Genomic DNA, 18643 nt, shown 5'->3' with positions numbered 1-18643 from the left:
CTATGGAGGAATTATTAATTCATTCTTATTAGTAAAAAAAAAATTTACATCTCTGTAGAAAGCTTACGCCCCGTGAACAAAGGAGAGCTAATAAAGTCACACCAGTGACAGACTTTTAAATTCTGAGCCCTTCTCCTGGGGACCCAGGGCAGCTCATCTAAATTGAGTTCTAGGCTATTAGAAGATGTAACTATATGATCACTAAAAGATCATAACTAAGGTCACACAAATTTTCTTTGGCAAAAATTCACACATACTCAACAATATGTAATGTTCTCATTGAAACGATTCCACAACTAACAATATTAGCATTTTCGCATCTGCTCTATAAAGGTGCACTATAGTAAACGTGCTTATTCTTTTCTCACATCTAACTCTGCTTTACTCAAATCTTTCTCAGACTATACTAAAGTCAAATAAGAGGAATCTTCTTGCCACTAATCCAGGCAACTCTTTACAAGGTTAAATTTCATACTGCTTCCACCATGTTACATTTCTTCTCAACCACAGCCAGTGACTTCCTGGTGATGGTCAAAATAACTTAACCTGCATCCACTGCCTCCCATGAGTTCTGCCCAGCCTGCCTTTGCCATCTTAGACCGTGGTGCATGGCCACTCAAACCCTCTGCTGTAGCTGGGCTTGCTGGCTCTTTGTTTTCAAGCACAACATGTAGATCCACTAGCGCACAGCATCTTTCTTCAATTTTCTTCTCTTAAAATGAGCTCTTATCCTTTTCCCTATCAGTCTGAACACTACATTTGATTTCAGAGCCAGAGAAAGTCTCAGGTTCTCCCTGAAGCTGTTCCTAACCAGCCCATCTCACAGTTGTCTATACTTCCTAGGGACTTGTATTGCATTTATTGTCTTTGCCATTCAATTAATGTTTGGCATTAATGTTTAGATTTTTAATTAACTACTTGAATATTTATGTATCTCTCTCCACACATATATTTAAATTTAGTAAGAATCAAGACACTTTTTTAATATTGATTTTGCCTTTAATTGTCATTCCTCACTGTACTGCACATAGCAGGTGTTCAACAAATTCTTAATTTATTCAAATAAACTCAAAGAGAAACACAAGGGATTCATGGTACATATAAAACATTCCTTTCCAGAGAAACCTGCTAAGCATTGCTCTAAGTTGCCAAGAGGAATCTTATCCCCTGGGTATCATTAAAAATAGATACATACTACATTGTGCTGGATCATATAAAGGAAAGTAATAACTCTGGAAAGAAATAACCACGGGTGTATCAGCCCCAGTTCTCCTGTTTTATTATTCTTTAGGTATTTCAATGCCTTCCAGACTGTAAACATCCAAAAGAAAGAGATAATTTAGTACCTGGGTGGGTACTTTTGTCTCCAGCGGATGCAGGGAAGGAAGGAGGTAAACCATTAACTATAGTGAATTCTGTTTGTGGCTCTAAAGTTAGGCTTGATAAATCTGTAAAAGTTTTAACATATAAAATAAAGCAATATCACTTTATATCAGATAGTTTTCACAATACACACCTTCTACTGAACAACATTAGCTAGAATCTACTACCAGCATATCACTGTTTCATCCTTCAATTCCATCTCTCCTGTCATCAACTCTGCCTTTGGATTGGTCTGCTGGACCATTTAAATTTAATGCTGTTATGGATGTGGTTGTTTTAAGTATACTGCTTTGCTGCTTGGTTTCTGTTTGTCTTGTTTTTTGATTCTCAGCTCCTCCTTTCCTGATTTTCTTGGGGGAAAGGAGGGGTGAACCAAATAATTTTCAGGATTTTGTTTTAATTTGTCTATCAACTTTTTAGCTATACCTGTTTGTATAATTTTGGGTGGTTATCCTAGAGATTATTTAGACTTAATGGTATATATTAATTCATGTAAAATTAACAATCTTGTGACAGTAAAATTCTATTTAACTACTTCCTATCCTTTTGTTATTGTTTTTATATATCTTACTTGTGTTATAAATGCCTTAACCTCCATCAGTAATCTTATGCAGAAAATAGGAGTAGAAAAAAAAGCAGTATTTTATTTTTACTACATATTTGCCATTTGTTGTGCTCTTCTTTACAGTACATCTGATTTTCATCAGGTATTATTTCTTTCTGGCATGAAGAACAACCTTTTATATTTCTTGAAAGTACAGGCCTGCGGTGCCTGGGTGGCTCAGTTGGCTAAGCATCCAACTCTTGATTTCAGGTCACAGTTTGAGTCCTGTGTCAGGCTTGGGACTCTCTCTTTCTCTCTGTGTTCACATGCTGTCTCTCAAAATAAATAAGTAAATGAATGAATTAATTAATGAATTAATAATAAATAAATAAATAAATAAATAAATAAACTTTTTAAAAAAGTATAGGCCTAATAAATAAGTAAATGAATGAATGAATGAATTAATTAATAATAAATAAATAAATAAATAAATAAATAAATAAACTTTTAAAAAAAGTATAGGCCTAATGAAAACTAATTCTCTCAGCTTTCCTTTATCTGAACTTTTTTTACCCTCATGTTTTAAGGGCATTTTCACTGGATATAGAACCCTAGCTCAACAATTATTTTATTTTTCTTTCAGTATCTTGAAGATGCCATTCTATTATCTTCCAATATTTCTAAAGAAAAGGCAGCTAACATTCATATCTCAGAGTTCCTATGTATGATATGTGATTAAAATCCACGTTTTCTCTCCAACACTTTGACTATGATATCCTTTTTAGAATATGCTGAGCTTTCTGGACATGTCAGATGATGTTTTTTCACTTAATTTGAGCTGTTGTTTCTTGAAATATTTTTCTTCCGCATTCTGTTTCCTTTTTTTTCTGAAATTCAAATTAGTCATATGTTAGATCACTTGATATCATCCAATAGGCCACTGGAGCTGTGTTAATTCTTTCTCCAGTCTTGGTTTTCCTTCTCTTCTCCAGATTGGATAATTTTTATTGACCTGTCCTCTAGTTACTCTCTTCTCCTTCCTCTAATTTGCTGTTAAGCCCATCCCATGATTTTGATCATTTCAGAAACTGTACTTTTCAATTCTAAAATTTCTAGCTTTTTTTATAGATTTTCATTCTTTACTATTACAGGAAGTCATCAAAAGGACATAACCTATGATTGACTTGTGAGCTGGACCCAGACAATCAGAGGCTGGTTATTCCCTTCCCTTACTTGAAATGTACATTCTACCCACTGTTCCTATTCTAGGAGTTCTTTCAAGGACACAGGCATGAAGATAAATGCATTGTTGAAACTATCTGGGACTCTCTTTCTCTCTCTGCTCACACTCTCTAAATAAATAAGTAAATGAATGAATGAATGAATGAATGAATAAATATATAATAAATAAACTTTTTTAAGAAGTACAGACCTAATGAAAACTAGTTCTCTCAGCCTTCATTTATCTGAATTTTTTTTTACCCTCATGTAAAAAGCTGATACAATTGAACTCCATTAAGCCTTCTATGTAAGCTTTAGATTCTGGTGGGTGTATATGCAGATCTACTCATCCTGCGGACACCCAAGACAAGCCTCATATCCAAGTTCCTTTGCTTATTAAAACTGCCATCTACCAACCGGCAGTGGTCTGCCTTTTTATTTGGTCTCTCTTTGCCTTATGTGTATGAGGGCCAGTTTTGAATTTTACCCTGGGAACTCCCTAGGTTGTAAACTAATATTTACCGAGATTTCTGATCTGTTCTCTCTTTAGAACTATTGTTTCCCTCAGGTCATTTAACATATTTATAAAATCAAGTTTAAAGTCTTTGTATGCTAATTTTCATATCTGATTCATTTGCTTTTTTTGTCTTGATTATGGGTAACTTTTTTTGTTGTTTCTTAGCATGTCTGGAAATTTGTATTGTATATCAGATATTGTGTTTCATTGTAGAAATGCTGGAATCTATTAGCTTCTCTAGAAAAATGTTGGGTTTTGTTCTGGAAAGGAGTTAAATTCCTGGATGATCACCTAAAATTTGTGGAGGCTTAGTGTTATGCTTTGTGAGGGTGGGTGGGTGGGTGGAAAACGCATGGAGTTTAACAAGTTCCCTAATTTGAAAGGACTAAATTCCAAACTCTGACTTCTCTGCTTTGAAAAGCATCTAAAATTTCTATTCAGTTTTCCATCCTTTCAGCTATTACTTTTAATGGACTTCATGGCCTCTCCCCCATGCATACATAGTTCAGAAGTTAGCCAAGGATTTGAAGAGAGTTCATCTTCATATTTTTGGTCTCCCTCTCTATAAATTCCTTCTTTGCAGGAGGTTCTTCTACATTTTCAGTCACTCTGACATCCTGGAACTCCAACCTCACATTTCTCAAACCAGTAGAATTCTGGCTTTCTGTTTCAGTGTAGCTTGTGTTAAAAATAAATTATATAAATGTGAATTTTGCCCAGTGTGTATGGATGTCTCCTTTTAGGGTTAAGTCCTAAGTTCTGCCTGCTTCTGGTCATTTTTCAATGCTTTTAAATTCTATATACACAAACACACGTATGCATAGACACATGTATGTGTATTATAATTATTATCTGTGGAAGGATCAGTCCAGTCCTCTGCAACTCCTGGGATTAGAATTCCCTCTTGGCATTCATTTTCAAGTCATCAGTCTGAATTACAGCAAGAGCCTCTAGTTCCCAAGGGCCTTTAACTCTTCTTTGACTCACAATTTTGTACTGTTCAAATATATTCTCCTGGCAGCAGCCAGAGTTATTTTATTAGAAACCTAAAATCAATCATGCCACTCTCTTTAACATCTTTGTATGGCTTCTCATTACACCTAGAATCAATCCAGAATTCTAACTATGTCCTTTAACAATGTATACAATCTGCCCCTCTGTCTATCTCTTCTACTCCATCTTACCTGCTCTATTTGCCCAATGGGTTTTGGTAACACCTCAAATCTTTAAACACCTGCTCAGGGATTTCAGATATGCTACAACCACTACTAAACCAGTAATTTTTCTACTCCCTGTATAAATCACCTGACTTAACCTTCAGGTTCTCACCTAAATGTCATTTCCACAAAGATGATAGAGCTGATTCCACAGATTGTGTTAGTCAAGTACTACATTATAAAGGGTGAAACCCTAATACCCTTCACTTCTTGGCTTGGAGAAAACTGGAAATCCAGGTTCAATAATCCACAACTCAAAAGCAGGAGATTGGAGGATTTCCTCCTTGGGGTGACCATCCCTAAAGGAAAGACCTAACAGATCCTTTATGACTTGTACTCTTCAATGAAACTGTCCAGCTGGATTATGCTACAGAGAAACCCACCAGTTGATACTTCAGTCTACACACATGTGGAGAGGGCTTTCTGTCACCTCTTTGTATCTCACTCTGAAATGTGAGCAGTCAGGGACCACCAGTCTATTGAGGAAAGGTCCCAGGATGAAGGACAGAGAACAACACACCTGGAAAGAAGAAACTTCCAGGAAACAAAATTTAGATTAAAAAAAAACTTTTAAAAAAATCTCTACCATTAATGTCCTCACAGAACCAAGTTTTGCTTCTAAAAAGGGACAAAATGGGAAATTTTAACTGAAATACCAAGATAGGATGAACACTAGCTATTAAAATGAGATGAAGGACTGCATCCAGTAGAACTTAAACATTTCAAAGTGATGTTGTCAAAAATTAGACAATATTAAAGCCTACACTGAGAGTATTAAGGGTTAAACAGTGAGATCGGAGAAAAGATTTAGGGTTCTTGTGGGGAGAGCCACTGGGATGCTGTGAGGAAAGAGGGCTACAGAGGATCTTCAGGAAGAGCAGTCAGAGAACTTGATATGTACTCCAGCATTAGGAGGACCATGTGGACTGGTTACTGACTGGTAACTGGTTACTGACTGGTTACTGGTTACTGACCAGTTACTGGTCAGTAACTGGTTACTGACTCCTGCCCAGGAACTATAGAGGGCAAGAGCACATTGGCAGGATGCTTTGGAGAGAAGAAGAGGTGCTACTTACCACTTTGAGGTTAGTGTGCATAAAAGGTGCATGTGGGAAGATGTGTCCACCTATTAGAGAGAACAAGCTTGGGAGTTGTCTTTGGTCCTGTCCAAAATTGTCACCTACAAGGAAAAACAGGCCTCAGCAAAGAAGTTGGAGACGGACATCTATGCTCCTGGGGACTGACTGCTCTATTTAAGGGAGTTACTGCTCAAATATAGTACATTAGTCTAAGCCAAGAGAGAGAGCCACGCTGAGGAATTTGATCTCCAAAGAATTCCCTAAATCTCTTCCAGGTCCACCAAAACAAAGTCAGCTTAGGACAGAACCAGTAGTAAAATGACTGCCCAAACACACAGAGAATACAGCCAACCTGTTGATGTAATTAATGTTAACCTGGTTACATGTCATTCTTCCCTTTAACATAGGTTTCTCCAAAGGATGATTAAAGTTCTCCATGTTACTTTATCAGAAAGGATAGGAGACTAAACACTTATCTAGCACTAATGATATTCCAGACACTTTCTAGGAACTTCATATTAACTCTTGATTTTCCCAAAAACCCTCTTACATAGGTAATATTACTACCACCATTTTAAATTCACATAGCTGCTAAGTGGTATAGCCAGGGTTTAAACACCTTAGTCCGGCTCCAGGGTCTGTGCTTTTAATCAACATATTTTATGGTTAGCTCTCTCATTCTAGGTGAAAGGATTATTCCCTAGCACACATCCTTGATTATAACACATACAAATAATAATATTCTGACAAGTTTTCGAATTCATTTTAAACCACATTGTAAGAGAATAGATTTCTATTGTTTACAGCTGTCTTTCTATTCATTATCTTTTTTCAGAAATAGAAGCAAAAGGAATCTACACTACTCAAGGACTATTGCTATCATGGGATTAGTCTGGAGTTCAGAAACACCAGCTTCCTTATGCTGAATTAAGGCAAGAAGTAGCTTGTTACTTTGATCAAAAGTTTCTTAGCTGAGACAATATTTAGGTTGTATGCATCAAAACTTAGAGTTAAATTTGATAAAGTCTGTTTTAGACAAGCAAGACACATTAAAAATATACATACATAGAAGCTTAAAAAATGGTATCAGTTTTCCACATGGAGTTGACTATTTTGAATATAGTTTGTTTTCAATCTAAGTAGTTGCCAATATTCTCAGTTATAAATTCCACATTTTAGGTCATTCAACACAAAGTTAACAGATTGGGGAAAAAAAGGTGAAATATTTTCCATTCCAATTATTTCCAAAAGACAAGACTGTTAGCATCACAATTGAGATTTTTCATGTCTCTCAGGATATATCACACATCTGGGTAATACAAAAGATCTAGATTTCTTGATCACCCTAACTAATTTTCATTTATTCATTAATTCAACAAATATTTATCGTGCTGCTACTATGTGGTAGGCATATGCTAGGCACTAGAAATCCAAAACTGAGTAAGGTAAATATGGTCTCTGCCCTCATGGAGTCTGCAGGTTAGTGGATTTCTCAGGATTATCTAGACCAACCAACCTATTCCATGTACCATTTGCAAATGGAAAAAGTAGATAATCAGGTAGCCTCTGGATGAAGATCTGAGGGAATTTCCTATAAAATAAAGCATTAGGGCCTTATGATTTGAAGTTTAAACACTGATATGATTTCTCTTGGACTCTCTAGTTTTATTTTATACCACTATTTTATTGTATTATTACAAAAAAATAATTTTTATATTTAATAAGTTTGTATTAATACAAATAACACATTTTTTTGTATTATTTTACAGATGCTATTACTTTTGTCACATCCATAAATAAAAAACTTACTTCTTTTAGCCATATTTTCTGTGAGCATGTTTCTTTTGATTTTCGGTTACTCCACATTAGATGCCTTCTTTTCTCAAGGCAGAAACAGAAGCAGGGAGTTAGATGGACTGAAGCAGCGTGCTATCAAGGGAGTAGCATATAACAACTGGGTGGTTTGGAAACAGTTTTCTTGAGCTTCCTAGGCTAAGTCAAAATAATGAGATGTCTGGAGAGATGTTTCTAGGCCCTGATCATATTTTAGTCAGGCCTAAAATATATCTCATTCTAATTCTCACTGTCTTTCTAAACAAACATCACGATGTTAAAATAACAAAAAGAAAATATTGGCAATTTATGAAATTCTTAGTAGCAAAACTGAATATAGAAACTAAGTTAAACAAGGCTCTATCTTACCTAATGTTCTTCATAAACTCCCTCTGAGGGATACTAAGTGGTTAGCAGCCTCCAGAGGAGACTCTCTTGCCAAAGAGCTGTGTGAGATGCCAAGAGCACTGGAATCAGACCAACTCCAACTTCCTTTGACAATGGGCAGTTCCCAAGCCTAGCTCTCTCACCAAACCATTACTGGGGATGCCCTTTCTTCTTGGCCTCTGAATTTCATTTCTATTTTTTTAATTTTATTTATTATTTATTTTGAGAGAGAGAGTACAAGCAGGGGAGGGCCAGACAGAGAGGGAGAGAGAGGGAGAATCCCAAGCAGGCACAGCACTGACAGCACAGAGCAGGAATGCAATTCACGAACTGTGAGATCATGACCTGAGCCGAAACCAAGAGTCAGATGCTTAACTGATTGAGCCACCCAGGAGCCCCTGAATTTCACAATTCTTAAAAATTATGTCTTACCTTGTTTACTTTTTCAATTCGTTTTACCTTTTATTGTTTCAGATCCCCTCATTTCTCCTTATTCTTCTCTTATTTCAGGATGTCCTGGAACAAAGTTTTGGGTTTTTTTTGTTTTGTTTTGTTTTTTTTCATGTGGAACCTGCTGGGAGTTAAATCAACAAGGATCTCTCATCTATACTTAATTTTCCTCACAGCAGGTGCTATGGTACAGCAGTAATTCTAGACAGAAGTGTATGAGGTTTTGTTGCTGCTGCCATGCTAGTTACCAGAAAATCAATAAATGATTAGAACACCTAACACAGTGAATGATTCCAGTAGCATTGAAATAATGATGTAGGAAATCACTTAAAATTCATACATGCACTTGTTCTTTGGCTGTCAAGGTTTCAAATTTAACATGCATAGTGTCTAACCGGTTTCTGAATATAGTTTAAAAGTTTTAAGGTTGACTTTTTTGTTCCATGCTTTGCAATACACATTTAGAGAAAGAGAAAACACTATTTAGAATGTTTGGCAACCAATATAATCAGGTAAAAACTAAAGAAATTCAGTAAGACTTATTTGTCCAGTATTTGTTCGTGTAAATAAATTTTCTGGATAGCTAATGTTTACTCTTTCTAGCATAAAAACTTTAAAATTTGTAATCACTTCAACTGCAACAAAATCTCTCAAAGCTCCTAAACATAATCCCTTTCTTCTTAAAATAAAAATATTAAATAGAATTTCATATTTTTCTTGATGCAAGAATTAGTAATTTGCCCTTGCTCTTAATATGCCTTTGGTTGTAACTGTTTTTTACAGCTTTTCCATCTTCCCATACCTGACAGAAAATGCCACACTTCATAAGATGAAAATAGTTCAAATTCTCATGTCCACATCCAGGCACTCAACACTGATCATTATTAGTCCTTCTCTTGTTCATCTTCCTCTCCTCTTTGCAAAATCTAAACTTTTACCCATGTCCTCAAGTTTCCAATTCCCATACTCAATCTCACCTCCTTCAGCTTTCCTATTACATTGATAAAATTGAAACACAAATCAATCAAGGTCTTCTCCCTGCTTAATTCATATTTCAACCTCAGCTTCCTTTCCTCAGGGGATGAATGGGCCCTCTTCCTCCAACTTTTCTCTATTCTTCTGGTTTATTTCCCCTGACTCTTCCATCTAAATCTGTTTTTGATATTGACCTATAAACATAATTAAGTCTAGCCCATCTTAACAAAAAAATGAAATGAAACAAAACAAAAACTCCCACTGATGCTCTACCCAATTTCAGATTCTATTGTTGTTCATATGGATTCTCACTCACAATGGCTTGTTTCTTAAATGTTTTCTAATTCTGAATTGTAAATTCAGTTAGTCTAAATCTATGGAAATAATGATGGGATCAGAATTAAATGCAGACTTTTCTGGAGAATAGTTTTATTTGCTTCTGCCAGATACCCATGACCACATTATTCTAATTTCTAGGATTGGGATTATGTAAATCTGAATAACAATTCCACAAGAGGTCAGTGTTGTATTCAGGAATTCTTAAGAAATTCGTTCTCTTTTGCCCTCCCTTGCCGGAACCAAGAATGAAGAAATGACCTTGTCACATATCTTTGCTGATGGGAAGATTTTTTTTTCTAGATTATCTTTTTTACCAAGAAAATATCCATTTGAAGGAACTGACTACTGGAATCACTGCATCACGAAAACACAAGCCTCTTTTATCAGAAAATACCTTTATGAGGCTACAAATCCAGTGTTGGCTTACCCCACTAGATTCCTGCTTTTTCTTTATTTTTGGACAATGAGGAATTCCCTTATAAACCTTAAAAGGTTTTAAATTACATCTAGCACATTTTGTAGTAGAGCTCTCCATAGCTCTAGAAGAAAAAATTCCCAAGTTTCTCTAGCAGTAAGATTAAAGTCCTATCCATCAAGGTAATGTCAGACTGAATCACTGTGATTACAGGAAGATCCAAAGTAACAAGTTTTCTATACCTACAAAATAAAACATTTATCACTTATTTATAACTTATAACTTTAATTTAGTCCCAATTTCATTCCCTTTATATTAACCAAACAGACAAAAACAAAAATCGACCTTGCAGAACCAACTATGAGAATTATATTTAACACAATTTCCATTTCAAAAAGATGAAAGAAAATTAGCCTTAAAAATTTAGGCAAACTGCCTAAGGTCATACAGCCATTAAGAGATAAATCTAGCAGGCAAACCCAGAGCTCTCTTTTTTAAAAACCCACAATAAAGAACAAATTATATCCTCCAATAATGTAGTTACTGAGTAGACACTATAAGATAACTGTATTTAGAATAAAAATAAAAGATATATAAAAGGAATCTAAGGCATACCAAAAGAAGTCTCTATAGAAAAGGACAGGCAAACTTTAGAAAGAATAAAATAGAACTTATATAACTGAAGGCTAGTAATTCCTCCTGACTTTCATTTCTGGTAATTATAGCAAATTAAAACAGATCAACCCTCATGCTAAGAATAACTATTAAAGCTGGAAAAATATTTTTTAATCTACTTGATTCCATTTGAAATTTAAAGAGGCAAGGATAAATTAGAAGACCAAGATCTAGGGGATAAAATTAAGAAGACAGAAGAGGTTTGTATCTGGGGTCACTTTTCCTTAACGTACATGCTTATACCAGAAGAAGCATCTGAGAAAATCAGGAACTTAGTAGGATTTTGAACAGATTCATGGTATCAAGGGACAAGAATTGGAGTTCACTGCATACTCAAAATACGGGTCATGGCAAACACCCTGGACTTGGGTTTGGGTCCACACAGAAATACACCCTAGGAATGTGAGTCCATCATTAAAAGACAGGCTTTTAATAAACACTAGCTCCCAGATAAGAATCATCACAAACTGTTATTGAATTAAGATGATCTGAAAAAAAAAAAAGATGATCTGGAATTTGTAGCCATGTACCAGAAGAAAATATGAATCCTCTCTGATGGAAAATAACATCATCATACCCTAAATTAGCCGTATTGCATCGGGTTAAATGTGCTGTTTACATTAAAAAAATAAACAAGATACAGGGAGACAAGACAACATGATCACAACAAAGATAAAAACAGGTAACAGAAACCAACAAACCCCAAATCCAAATAACAGAATTATTGGAAATGGATTTTAATATTTTTAAGGAAATAAAATATAAAATTGATAACATTGGCAGATAAGTAGAAATTATAAAAAAGAATCAAATGAAATCACATTAAACTAGAACTATAGAGAGGATTAACAGGGCAGGGTCAAGATGGCAGAGCAGCATGGAAATTCTCCACTTCTTTCATCCCTGAAATGCAGCTAGATCAGCATCAAAGCATTTTGCACACCAAGAAAATTGATGTGAGGACTAACAAAACAATCTGCATAAGCTGAAACACAGAACTTGGCACCAATTCACCCAAAAAGAAAGAACAGAAAGAAATGACAGCCAGGGACTTAATCAACACAGATATAAGCAAGATGTCTGAACCAGAATTTAGAGTCATGACAACAAGAATCATAGCTGGGGTTGAAAATAGCTATGGACATAAAAGAAGTAAAATCTGTGGACATAAAAGAAGTAAAATCTAGTCAGGATGAAATTAAAAATGCAGTAACTGAGAAGCAATCTCTAATGGATGCCACAGCAACAAGGATGGATGAAGCATAGCAGCGAATCAGCAATATAGAAAACAAACTTAGGGAAAATAATGAAGCAGGAAAAAAAAAGAGGGAAACTAAGGCAACAGAGCATGACATAAGAATTAGAGAACTCAGTGACTCATTCAAAAGGAACAACATCTGAATCATAAGGGTCCCAGAAGATGAAGAGAGAGAAAAAGGGGTAAAAGGTTATGTGAGCAAATCATAGCAGAAAACTTTACTAACCTGGGGAAAGACACAAACATCAAAATCCAGGAAGCACAGAGAACACCAGTCAGATTCAACGAAAACTGATCATCAACAAGGCATATCACAGTCAAATTCACAAAATATACAGACAAGGAAAGAATTATGAAAGCAGCAAGGGAAAAAAAAGTCCTTAACCTATGAGGGAAGAAAGATCAGGTTCACAGCAGACCCATCCACAGAAACTTGGCACACCAGAAAGGAGTGGCAGGATATATTCAATGTGTTGAATCAGAAAAATATGCAGCCAAGAATTCTTTATCCAGCAAGGCTGTCATTCAAAATAGAAGGAGAGATTAAAAGTTTCCCAGACAAACAAAATTAAAGGAGTTCATAACCACTAAATCAGCCCTGCAAGAAATTTTAAGGGGGACTCTCTGAGGGGAGAAAAGATGAAACAAAACAAAAAAAGAACAAAAGCAACAAAAACTAGGAAGGACCAGAGAAACATCACCAGAAACTCCAGCTCTACAGGCAACATAATGTCAATAAATTCATAACAAAAAGATCGAGATCACACCATGCATATTTTCAGACCACAATGCTACGAAACTCAAAATCAACCACAAGAAAAATCTGGAAAGGCAACAAATACTTGGAGACTAAAGAACATCCTACTAAAGAATGGATAGGTTAACTAAGAAGTTAAAGAGGAAATTAAAAAGCACATGGACACCAATGAAAATGAGAAGATCACAACCCAAAACCTCTGGGATGCAGTAAAGGTGGTCATAAGAGGGAAGTATATAGCAATCCAGGCCTTCCTATAGAAGGAAGAAAGGTCTCAGATATACCTTATACCTTCAAGAACTGGAAAAAGAACAACAAATAAAACCCAAAGCCAGCAGAAGACAGAAAATAATAAAGATTAGAGTGGAAATCAATTCTACTGAAGGAAAAAAAATAGTAGAACAGATCAATGAAACCAAAAGCTGCTTCTTTGAAAGAATTAACAAAATCAATAAACCACTAGCCAGTCTGATCAAAAAGAAAAAGGAAAGGACCCAAATAAATAAAATCAAGAATGAAAGAGGAGAGATCACAACCAACACAGCAGAAATACAAACAATAATAAGGGAATATTATGAGCAATTGTATGCCAATAAATTGGGCAATCTGGAAGAAATGGACAAATTCCTAGAAACATATACACTATCAAAACTGAAACAGGAAGAAATAGAATATTTGAACAGATCCATAACAAGTAAAGAAATTGAATTAATAATAAAAAATCTCCCCCAAAAACAGGAGTCCAGGGCAGGATAGCTTTCCACAGGAATTCTATCAAACATCTAAAGAATAGTTAGCACCTATTCTTTTGAAGCTATTTCAAAACATAGAAATGGAAGGAAAACTTCCAAACTCATTCTATGAGGCCAGCGTTATCTTGATTCCAAAACCAAAGACCCCACTAAAAAGGAAAACTACAGACCAATTTCCCTTATAAACATGGATGCAAAAATCCTCAACAAGATATTAGCCAACCAGATCCAACAACACATTAAAAAAATTATTCACCATGACCAATTGGGATTTACACCTGGGATGCAGGGCTGGTTCAATATCCGCAAATCAATCAATGTGATACGTCACATTAGTTAAAGGAAGGACAAGAACTATATGATCTTCTCAATGGATGCAGAGAAAGCATCCAACAAAATACAGCATCCTTTCTTGATAAAAACACTCAAGAAAGTAGGGATAGAAGGATCATACCTCAAGATCATAAAAGCCATATATGAGTAATCCACTACTAATATCATCATCAATAGGGAAAATTGAGTGTTTTCCCCCTAAGTTCAGGAACATGGCAGGGATGTCTACTCTGGATACTAATATTCAAATGAATATTCACTGATATTCAATCCAATACTGATAGTATTGGAAGTCCTAGCCTTAGCACTCAGAAAACACAAAGTAATAAAAGGCATTCAAATCAGCAAGGAAGAAGTCAAACTTTCACTCTTCGTAGACAACATGATACTCTATATGGAAAACCCAAAATATCCCACCAAAATACTGCTAGAACTGATCCAAGAATTCAGCAAAGTCACAGCATATAAAATCAATGCACAGAAATCGGTTGCATTCCTATACACCAATAATGAAGCAACAGAAGGAGAAATCAAGGAATCTATCCCATTTATAACTGTACCAAAAAACATAAAATACCTAGGAATAAATCTAACCAAAGAGGTGAAAAATCTATACACTGAAAACTATAGAAAGCTTACGAAAGAAATTGAAGAAGACACCAAAAAATGGAAAAAGATTCCATGCTCATGGATTAGAAGAACAAATATTGTTAAAATGTCAATGCTACCCAAAGCAATCTACGTATTTAATGCAATCCCTATCAAGATAACACCAGCATTCTTCACAGAGCTAGAAACAACTATCCTCTAACTTGTATGGAACCAGAAAATATCTCCAATAGTAAAAGCAATTCTGAAAAAGAAAACCAGGGGCGCCTGGGTGGCTCAGTTGGTTAAGTGTCCAACTTCGGCTCAGGTCATGATCTCACAGCTCAGCCTGGAGCCTTCTTTAGATTCTGTGTCTCCCTCTTTCTCTGCCCTTCCCCCACTCATGCTCTGTCTCTCTCTGTCTCAAAAATAAATAAACATTAAAAAAATCTAAAAAATAAATAAAGAAAAGCAAAGCTGAAGCCATGAAAATCCTGGGCTTCAAGATGTATTACAAAGCTATAATTGTCACGACAGTATGGTACTGGCACAAGAACACACAGTCAGATCAATGTAACACCATAGAGAACACAGAAATGGACTCACAAACGTATGGCCAACTAATCTTTGACAAAGCAAAAAAGAATATACAATGGGGGGGGCACCTGGGTGGCTCAGTCGGTTAAGTGTCTGACTTCGGCTCAGGCCATGATCTCGCGGTTCGTGGGTTCAAGCCCCACATCAGGCTCTGTGCTGACAGCTCAGAGCCTGGAGACTGTTTCAGATTCTGCGTCTCCCTCTCTCTCTCTGACCCTCCCCTGTTCATGCTCTGTCTCTCTCTGTCTCAAAAATCAATAAACATTTAAAAAAATTAAAAAAAAAAAAAGAATATCCAATGGAATAAAAACAGTATCTTCAGCAAATGGTGTTGGGGAAACTGGACAGCGACATGCAGGAGAATGAACCTGGACCACTTTCTTACACCATACACAAAAATAAACTCAAAATGGATAGGGGGTACCTGGGTGGCTCAGTAGGTTAAGCACCCGACTTCGGCTTAGGTCATGATCTTATAGTCAATGAGTTCAAGCCCTGTGTCAGGTTCTGTACTGACAGCTCAGAGCCTGGAGCCTGCTTCAGATTCTCTGTCTCCCTCTCTCTCGTTCCCTCCCCCATTCACACTTCTGTCTCTCTCTGTCAAAAATAAAAAACAAAAAAATAAAATTAAAGTAAAAAATGGATAAAGGACCTAAAATTAAGACAGGAAGCCATCAAAATCCTAGAGAAGAAAGTACACAAAAACCTCTTTGACCTCAGCCACAGCAACTTCTTACTCAACAGGTCTCCAGGGGCAAGGGAAACAAAAGCAAAAATTAACTATTGGGACATCAAGATAAAAAGCTTCTGCACAGTGAAGGAAACCATCAGCAAAACTAAAAGACAACCAATTGAATGGGAGAAGATATTTTCAAGTGACATATCAGATAAAAGGTTAGTTTCCAAAATCTGTAAAGAATTTATCAAACCCAACACCCAAAAAGCAAATAATCTAGTGAAGAAATGGGCAAAAGCATGAATAGATGCTTTTGCAAAGAAGACATCCAGATGGCTAACAGACAAATGAAAAAATGCTCAACATCACTCATCATCAGGGAAATACAAATCAAAACCACCATGAGATACCACCTCACACCAGTCAGAATGGCTAACATTAACAACTCAGGCATCAACAGATGTTGGCAAGGATGCAGAGAAAGGGGAACTCTTTTGCATTGCTGGTGGGAATGCAAACTGGTACAGCCACTCTGGAAAACAGTATGCAGGGTCCCCAAAAAAATGAAAACTAGAATTACCCTAGGACTCAGCAATTGCACTACTAGGTATCTATCCAAAGGATACCGGTATGCTGTGACAAAGGGATACATTCACCCAATGTTTATAGTAGTGATATCAACAATAGCCAAAGTATGGAAATAACCCAAATGTCCATTGACAAATAAATAAATAAAGAAGATGTGGTATGTATATATGTATGTATGTGTATATACACATACATACAATGGAGTATTACTTGGTAATCAAAAAGAATGAAATCTTGCCATTTGCAACAATGTGGATGAAACTAGAGGATATTATGCTGAGCAAAATAAGTCAGAGAAAGAATATATCATATGACTTCACTCATATGTGGAATTTAAGATACAAAACAGAAGAACAGACACTTGATGAAATAAGCACTGGGTGTTATACATAGGGATGAATCACTCAATTCTACTCCTGAAATCCTTATTGCACTATATGCTAACTAACTTGGATGTAGATTTAAAAATAAAAATAAATAATAATGAAAAAAGAATCAAATGAAAATTCTAGATATGAACAATGTAATGACTGAATATTAATAACTCAATATATGGGCTTATAGTAAATTAGTCACAGATAAAAAAAGAATAAGTCACCTGGAAAATATGTAGAAGAAAATGTACAGAATTAAGTAGAGAAACAAAAGGAAGGAAAATAAAGAAAATTACAAAGGAGATTCAAAGGGGATACAGCAAAAGTTTGAACAGATGTGTAACCAAAGTCTCAGAAAAAGAAGAGAGAAAAATGGGACAGAAAAATAGTTGAAGAGAGTATGGCTATGGATTTTTAAAAACTTACAAAAGAGATCAAGCCATAGATTCAGGTAGCATTAGAAAACCCAAAAATGATAAATACAAAGAAAGCTACACATAAGCACATCATAGTAAAATCAATGAAAAACAAAGAAAAACAACAAAATCATAAAATTGGTTACAAGAAAGGCAAACAGACTAGGTTGATGGGATCCATAATAAAACTCATCATTGACTTCTCAATAAAAGCAATAGCAGCCAGAACACAATAAATTGTATGTTTTAAAGGGCCAAAAGAAACTAACTGTCATCCTAAAATTCTATAATGGAAATATTAAAAGAATGTAACCCTGATCAGGACAGGAGGCTTCTGGGTACTGACAAAACTTACTGACCTATGTGGTAGTTACAGGGTATGTTTGGTATGTTTATTTTGTAATGATTCATTGAGATTTAGCCTTACAATGTATGCACTTTACATAGATGAGTTAAACAGAAAGGATTCATCAACTTGATATAGAATTAAGCAAACTACCCAGAGAACAGCATAAGGAAATAAAGAGATGGATACAATGAAGTTTAGAGACAGAGAGGATAGAACATCCAGTTGAAGTTACAAAGGAAAGAACTGAAAAATAAGGAGAAGCCAGAAGCCTCTTCAACATGCTGAAGGAAATAACGGTCAACCTACAATTATATACCATGATAATTTATCTATCAAAAAGAATGAAATAAAAACATTTGCCTTCATTCATTCACATATTTTTTTCCAACAATTGTTATTGGGCACTTACATTATCTAGACATGGCAACATAGTATTAATGAAAATAAAGTTCCTGCTCTCATATTTCAGAAGTCTGAAATGAAGTGCATGGGAAAAAATAAAGATGTCAGCAGGTCTAGTTCCTTCTGGAGTCTCAAGGGGAATTCTATGCCTTGCCCCTTTAGCTTTCGGAGGCTGCTGGCATTGACTTATAACAGCATCACTCCACTCTTTGCTCTCTCTCTCCCTAAGTCCTCCTGCAACCCTTTTATAAGGACGCTTGCAATTACATCAGGCCTACTCAGGTAATCAAGGATAGTCTCTTCATCTCAATAGCCTTAACTTAATCACACCTGCCTTTATCATACAAGGTAACACATGTTCTGAGGATTAAGATGTGGCCATCATTATGGGGGCACTATTCAGCTTACCACAATATATATTAATTTCTCCTGGATTTTACCTTGGAGTGAAATTGTTGGTGTATAAGCTATTAAGTATGATAAGGATTAGTAGATAAGCCAATCAGTTCTTCTAAATT

The 18643-nt window shown here is 35.6% G+C and overlaps 1 long non-coding RNA gene across 4 annotated transcripts in view; it reads right to left on the bottom strand.

The window, feature by feature from the left end:
• LOC106980081 (uncharacterized) overlaps window positions 1-18643 on the bottom strand; it is a 79366-nt gene that overhangs the window by 45382 nt on the left and 15341 nt on the right. The window contains exons 3-5 of one of the 4 annotated variants that reach the window (XR_008298461.1): window positions 8614-8697; window positions 7771-7842; window positions 5959-6062 (exon numbers count right to left, since the gene is read on the bottom strand). The exons of 1 other annotated variant lie outside the window; for it this stretch is intronic. This is a non-coding gene — a long non-coding RNA (uncharacterized LOC106980081). Of the gene's footprint in view, window positions 1-5958; window positions 6063-7770; window positions 8698-18643 lie in introns of all 4 variants that reach the window. 2 more of the 4 variants (XR_008298463.1, XR_008298462.1) reach the window with 2 other exon arrangements.

The sequence above is a fragment of the Acinonyx jubatus genome, chromosome B2 (assembly GCF_027475565.1).
Source record: "Acinonyx jubatus isolate Ajub_Pintada_27869175 chromosome B2, VMU_Ajub_asm_v1.0, whole genome shotgun sequence".
In the NCBI taxonomy this organism is placed as follows: domain Eukaryota; kingdom Metazoa; phylum Chordata; class Mammalia; order Carnivora; family Felidae; genus Acinonyx; species Acinonyx jubatus.
Note: the sequence above shows the minus strand (reverse complement) of the source record. Positions and strands in the feature narration are given on the sequence as shown.